Source organism: Phyllostomus discolor, chromosome 6 (assembly GCF_004126475.2).
Source record: "Phyllostomus discolor isolate MPI-MPIP mPhyDis1 chromosome 6, mPhyDis1.pri.v3, whole genome shotgun sequence".
NCBI lineage: Eukaryota > Metazoa > Chordata > Mammalia > Chiroptera > Phyllostomidae > Phyllostomus > Phyllostomus discolor.
In genome coordinates, this window is record NC_040908.2 from 158420139 (window position 1) to 158426497 (window position 6359).

Here is a 6359-nt window from a genome sequence, read left to right on the forward strand (position 1 = left end):
TGTCTTGAATGTATATGTTGTACTCTTTATTTATATAAATGCTCTGGACTTCTAGTTACCAAATTTCATTCTATTGATCTTTTATTTGTACACTAATTTCATTTTCTAAAACTTACTGAGAGTTTCCAAAGTGTTTCCAAAGTGTTTGTTGCACTTCTATGTACTTTGTATTCCACAGCAACTCCTGCAGATTTTATACTGAGGAAGCTTATCATCGAGTGGAAGTGACAAATTTTGATAAATGATCACTCAAATCATTTATAATAAACTATAATTATGCCATAGTGAAAAAAGACTGTGCACTATATATCCAAAGCACACTGATCAAATAGAGAGGAGAAAGATAAAATGTGCTCCCTGGTATGAACACAATTACCTGGGATCAAAACGATAAGTGGGAATAAATTGAGAGATTCAAGTGGTTAGAGAAACATTCTAGGTAGATGGATCAGCTAGTAGAGAGGCCTTGAGTTGGACAAAACCATGTCCTTTCTCTGGGATTTAAAAGCTTAGCCACCAGTGTGGCTAAGGTATGAAAAGCAAAGGGGACTGTCCTCATGAGTCAATCCCTGTGCTGCAATTCACAATTCACTGGCTTCCTCCAGGGGCTGCCCTTCCCTCCAGCTCTCTCTAAATTGGTTCATACACCACCGTGTGCCTTAAGACATTGTTGAATCTATGATTCTGTTTCCTAATCATTGCCATCAAGGTGGGGTTTCAAGTACTCTGAGATTCAGGAATGGGCATTCTATTTCTTTACCCAAGCAGTAGCATGGCACCTGAAAGAAAGATATCCAACATGTTCACTGTTATTGTATATTTTTACATCTAAGGCAGAAAAAATTCCCTCACAGCCTAGCACATGCCTTCAATTCATTTTTTTTGTATCTTCTATGCAAGAACATAAAGTGGTTGTGGATATCAAAATAAGAGAATGTTAAAGACATACAGATAAATTATTTGAAAAATAAAAAAACAAACAGCATTTAGCAAGATATTGGGCAACTTCACATGCCTCTACTCTATTTTTGATGATCAAGTTGTGGCAGGAAAAGAAAACTCCAAAAGTTTCTTATGCTCTGTAACTGTAACACTTGCAAAATTTCACACAGGACTGTAGAAGCAGACAAGTCGTAACCAAAGCAACGGCCAGTTACTCAAGGTCATACACAGACTCCCATGATAAGCTCCTGTGCACTGTAGCTTCTGCAAATTCCTCCTGCGTTTTCCCTTTGTCTCCCATATAAGGTAGCTGGACCTAACTTCCGCATTCAGCTTCTGTAACCTTGCTTCGCCACGTAGGTAGGAAGCCCGGGACTATTTAAACCCCGGGAGAGTGAGGATCGGTGCTCAGAGGATTTGGATGTTAACCACCCCCTCTGGGCCCCCGGGGTAATAAAGTTTGTGCTTCGTTATCTCCCCACATGTGGGTGGATTTTCCACAACAAAGTCACTGGAAGTGGCTTGTTTAGCAAACAGGGACAAGGATACGAATTTGAAGGACCACACAAGAAGCCAAGGCAATCTTAACTATTTACACAAACCAGAAGTCATTCCATTTCTAGATGCCCTTACAAAATGCCTTTGAGTGAAAATAATAGGGGACTAAAGAGTTGGAAAATTTTAGTTTAAGGCAAATAGTTATAAGTCTAGTAAGTAATGCATATGTTAAAGCTATTGTTTCAGAAACTACAGATAGATAAGGCCCATCCTGGTTCCTGGGAGAGACAGCCAACCTACTAGGGAACTGTCAAAGACCACTGCCCAGGGGACAAGTGGAAGCATCCAGACCATTGTGTTCCAGGGAGAGACAGACAAGCACCCTCCCCTGTGAGCAGCTAACTGCCCAGGACAAAAATGCTAAAGTTTCCTTTACCTAATTCTCCCTGAATTTCAAAATCCATCACTGCACCTTCTTTACTCCCTATTAAAAAAATGTTGGCTTGGAAACAAATGTAAGATAATTTTGTTAGAGTGCAATCCCACCATCTTCTCAAATCCCCAGTCATCTGAATAAAGTGCCCGTAAAGATTTAATCCTTAGGGTGCAGCCAAGAGGGGGGCCCTAAATAGAGATTTGAAATGGGGTCCAGAACTCAAGGTGTCCAGGAAATATTACAATGTCCTCACCCCACTACCCACAGGTGTGGGTTGGTGGAAGGGACAAATGGAGCAGGGCCATTGAGTGCTGCTTTGCACAGCAACAGCTTTGCAGCTAATCTTTGGTATGGTCATTTAACATATCTGTAACCTTTAAGTGGTTACATAGATATGTTAAATAGCTGTGGCCATGCTCTGAACCAAGGGAATGGAAGTAATTTCCCCACCAAGAAGTAACTGGGGGGCAGGTCTCCCGAGTTACAGCACCTGCATGAAAGCCTGCAGAAGACTGGCTCCACGAAATGGGGCTAGGCCTGCCCAGACTTATGATGGCAGCCCAGTAAAGCTGGGAGGATATAAGAGTGCTGGCAGGTGCAGCCCTGCGAGAGAGAATCACCATGCGGCTTTAGCAGAGAACCGCCACTCGGCTTTGGCAGTGGTGACCCCCCCCCCCACTCCTGACAGCCATTGAGGAGAGAGAACCACAGGGCTTTGGTAGAGTGGAGACTCCCTCAGCCATTGTGCCAAGAGGACCATGCAGCTGTGGCAGTGGAGAGAGAACCTTGCGGCTTTGCCAGAATGGGGACCCCTGCAACTTGAGTAGGGAGAACCATCACCTGGCTTTAGCAGAGATCTCTGAGACACAGCTGATGGTGCCGGGAACTGAGGGAGACCTACCAGCTGAAATAGATTACTGGGAAGAACCGGGGGCTGCCTGAGCCATGGACTTCTATTTCTTTTCCTGAGATACGGTACCCCAGACTGGGCAAAGTGGGGAAGGAAGCACTGTGTGTGTTTGTAAGTGTTTTAAAGGACTTTGGGATTTTGATGAAGACATTAGGTCACTACTTTAAGTCTGTATAGCATTGAATAAACATTTCCTTTCCTTTTCATGAATCTCTGGCATTGAGAGACGTCTTTCCTCTAGCGGCAGACATAACGAAACTGGGGGTGTCCCTTTCGGGTAATAGTATATCGCCCTTCGGCTCCCCTTAGTACCCCCCCACCTGGTTGTGCTCAGTAACATTTCTGCTTATTAGATTTGGCACGTGAGAGGCAGCACCAACATGGTGTCTTTTCCAGTCTCAATAATATTTCAGATTGCTAGGAAAACCCAAGGAGGACAATGAGACTGCTCTGTTCTCTAGGGAGGTATTTTTTTTCTGGGATTCTGAGGCACAGTATGGTAGCAGAACAATAGGAGATGCTTCTTGTGGTAATAATATGTCCATTTTAACCCATGGCCTTGGAAATTTTACCTCTGGACTTTGTCCTGTCTTGAACAGCAACATGGCAGGAGCGCAACTGGACTAGACTAAAGCCCAAGCAGAGATGGGTGTGAACCCAACAAGCACAAAGATAATAGCATTGAGCTAGAACACTATTCTCCTATAAGACACCTGAAATGTATTTAAAATCAGATTGCCTATGCTTGTAGCTACTATAAACAGAGATGACTCTAATGTGTGAACTAAAGAGAACTAAAAAGAAGGAAGAGAGTAGAAGGTTTAGCGAGTCTGATAATGTTCTGTTTCTTGTTCTGGATACTGATTACTAGGATACTTTTTAAACAAGTTGTATATTTACCACTTAAGCATTTAGTGTGTGTACATACTGTGCCATGACTCACATAAAGAGCAGCTACCATGAGAAAGATTCTCAATATTAATATTAAGTACCTGTTTGAATGTGGAATGTAGATAGCTCTTACTCACTGACGGAAGTTAGAATTGACTTTCAACTTTGGACAACTATATGGCGATTTTCTGTTGCAGCTGCCCCTAACATCCCACCAGTAGTTTTCTACCCAATAGAAATGAGAAAGTATGTACATGCAGAAGTTGTACAAAAATGATCAATGTAGAATTATTGAGATTTGACAAAAATATTTAGTATGATTATTCATTGGAGTACTTCACAGCAAAGACATTAATAAACTGTCCTCACATGCAATGACTTGAGGGAATCTGATGGTCATAGTTCTGAACAAAAGGATACAGACATCAGAGAATAAAAGTAGAATGATTGTAATTCTGTACCCTTTCTAAAAACATATTCAACTATTTACCATTTTGGCATCCATTGTGTTAGGGTCCACAAACAGTCTCTGAACAGCTAGTTTTCTTATTTTTGTTCAGAGCTTGGATGCAGGAACATTTTACCTTTTGAAAATGTACATTTAAAAAAAAAATATATATATATATTTAAAAAGTTTTTCAAAAAGCAAAGACTATTTCCAATCAGATTACAGGTGATTGTGTGATTTTATTAATTTTTTAATCTCTAACAGTTTCTTATATACTCATATTTTCAAAATATTATTGTAGCCCTGGCTGGAGTAGCTCAGTAGATTGACCACGGGCTGTGAACCAGGCATCGCAGGTTCGATTCCCAATCAGGGTACATGCCTAGGTTGCAGGCCATGGCCCCCAGCAACCACACATTGATGTTTCTCTCCCTCTCTCTCTCTCTCTCTCCCACCTTCCCTCTCTAAAAATAAATAAATAAAACCTTTTAAAATATATTATTTTAAAGTTAACAAAGCATACAAATTCTATAAACTATTTCATTAAATGATTGTCTTTTGTCACCAGAAAGTGCCACCTGACTTATATATCAGAGGTATTTTTAGCAGCCTTCACTCACTACTTCCCTTGTTCCTGCACCAGGAAGCCTACTGAACTGGTTTTCCTTGGGGGCATGGTCCTGTGCTGCACTTTGTGATAAGGATCCATGCCTCAGGGCCATACAGCCATTTTCTGGGAGAAGGAGATTATGAGAAGACTGTTCTCTATGCAGTACTGTGTGGGGGGCACCTGTGATATCAGGAAAACCCTGTAGGTATAGAATATTTTTCTTTCATGTCTGCTCTGAATCTTAAATTGTGTTGTGAATCTTCCACCCTCAACACATACTTAAAGAAAGCCATTCTATTAGAACATAAAGCCTTTGGGAATGAATTTAAATTATCTACTTTTTGACAATATATTGCTCTCCATACTCTGGATGTCATGGAGAATGGGAGTTACACTACATGGGCTACCATGTTTATGAAGATGATCTTTGGATCCTGCTTAAAGGGAGTGTCACCTAAGGCAGCTGGCATCCCTGGACATAGGGAGCACCTGAGGGGAAAATGAGTGTGGGGAGGAATCGGAAGAAGATGACCAAGGAGGACTCTGCCTCCTCCACATACACACCAGAGAAATAACACAGTAGTAGTAGAGTTCTTCACTCCCACAGGTACAGCACTCTCTTGAGTTTAGCTGGTGGAGAAATACTTAGGTGGTTTTTCAACACTACTAGCATTTAAGTCTGTAGTTCTTTCTCAGTCACCCTGCCTGAAGAAAAATACCACACGATAAAACATATAATTAATTGTAGCTGCCACATATTCCTGAGAGACCATATTCAATGCCCAGGGATCAGACACAGAGATGGTGATATAACCCAGCTCAGTCGGGAGGCTGGGCTGAATCCTGCTGCAGATGGACTGGATGGAACATGGAAGTCAGTGCACCAGGACGGGGCAGGGACTCGCTGTTTGTCTGGTTTCTGTTTTAGATTTCTCTGATTTTTATCTTCCTTGGACTGAATTTGTGCTATGAAACCTAAAGATTGTATGAAATAGTATACCAAATTGTCAGTACTTTTAATAATCTAATTGTTTTAAAGACATATAAATAAATGGCAGGAATATAGTGAAATGCAAGCATGGATTGTGGAAGTGTAGGATTTTTTATTTTTGATCTCTTATCTGCAATTTGTATGTTTTAAAAGAAATATTTCCTTTTATTAAGCAAAATATTTTTTAAAAATGTGTCTATAGGAACACATATTCAAATGAGTTTGCATCAAGGGTTTGGAGAACTGCACATGGACATTACATCATTAGTCAGATTTCTTTTTCTGTTCTTCTATCTTCCACTCCACTGTCACTGTATTCTCACAGAACAGAAGGGGTCACATATGACATACATAACATATTGATAGGGTAAACTATAACAGTGGGAAATAGAACTCAATTGACCTCCCGCACACCAATTATTTTAAAGCAGAAAGAGGAAGATTTCAGAGCTACTTAAGAAAAATAGGGATCAAAGAAAACAAGAAGCAATATTTCAATTTTTAGGGAAATGGAAACACAATTCAACATGATTTCTCTTTGAATTTACTGGACTGTGGACAAATGAGGAGTTTTATCCTTTGACTGACCCATGTGTTCTCTTGGTGAATACATGGTGTGGATTCTAGCTGATT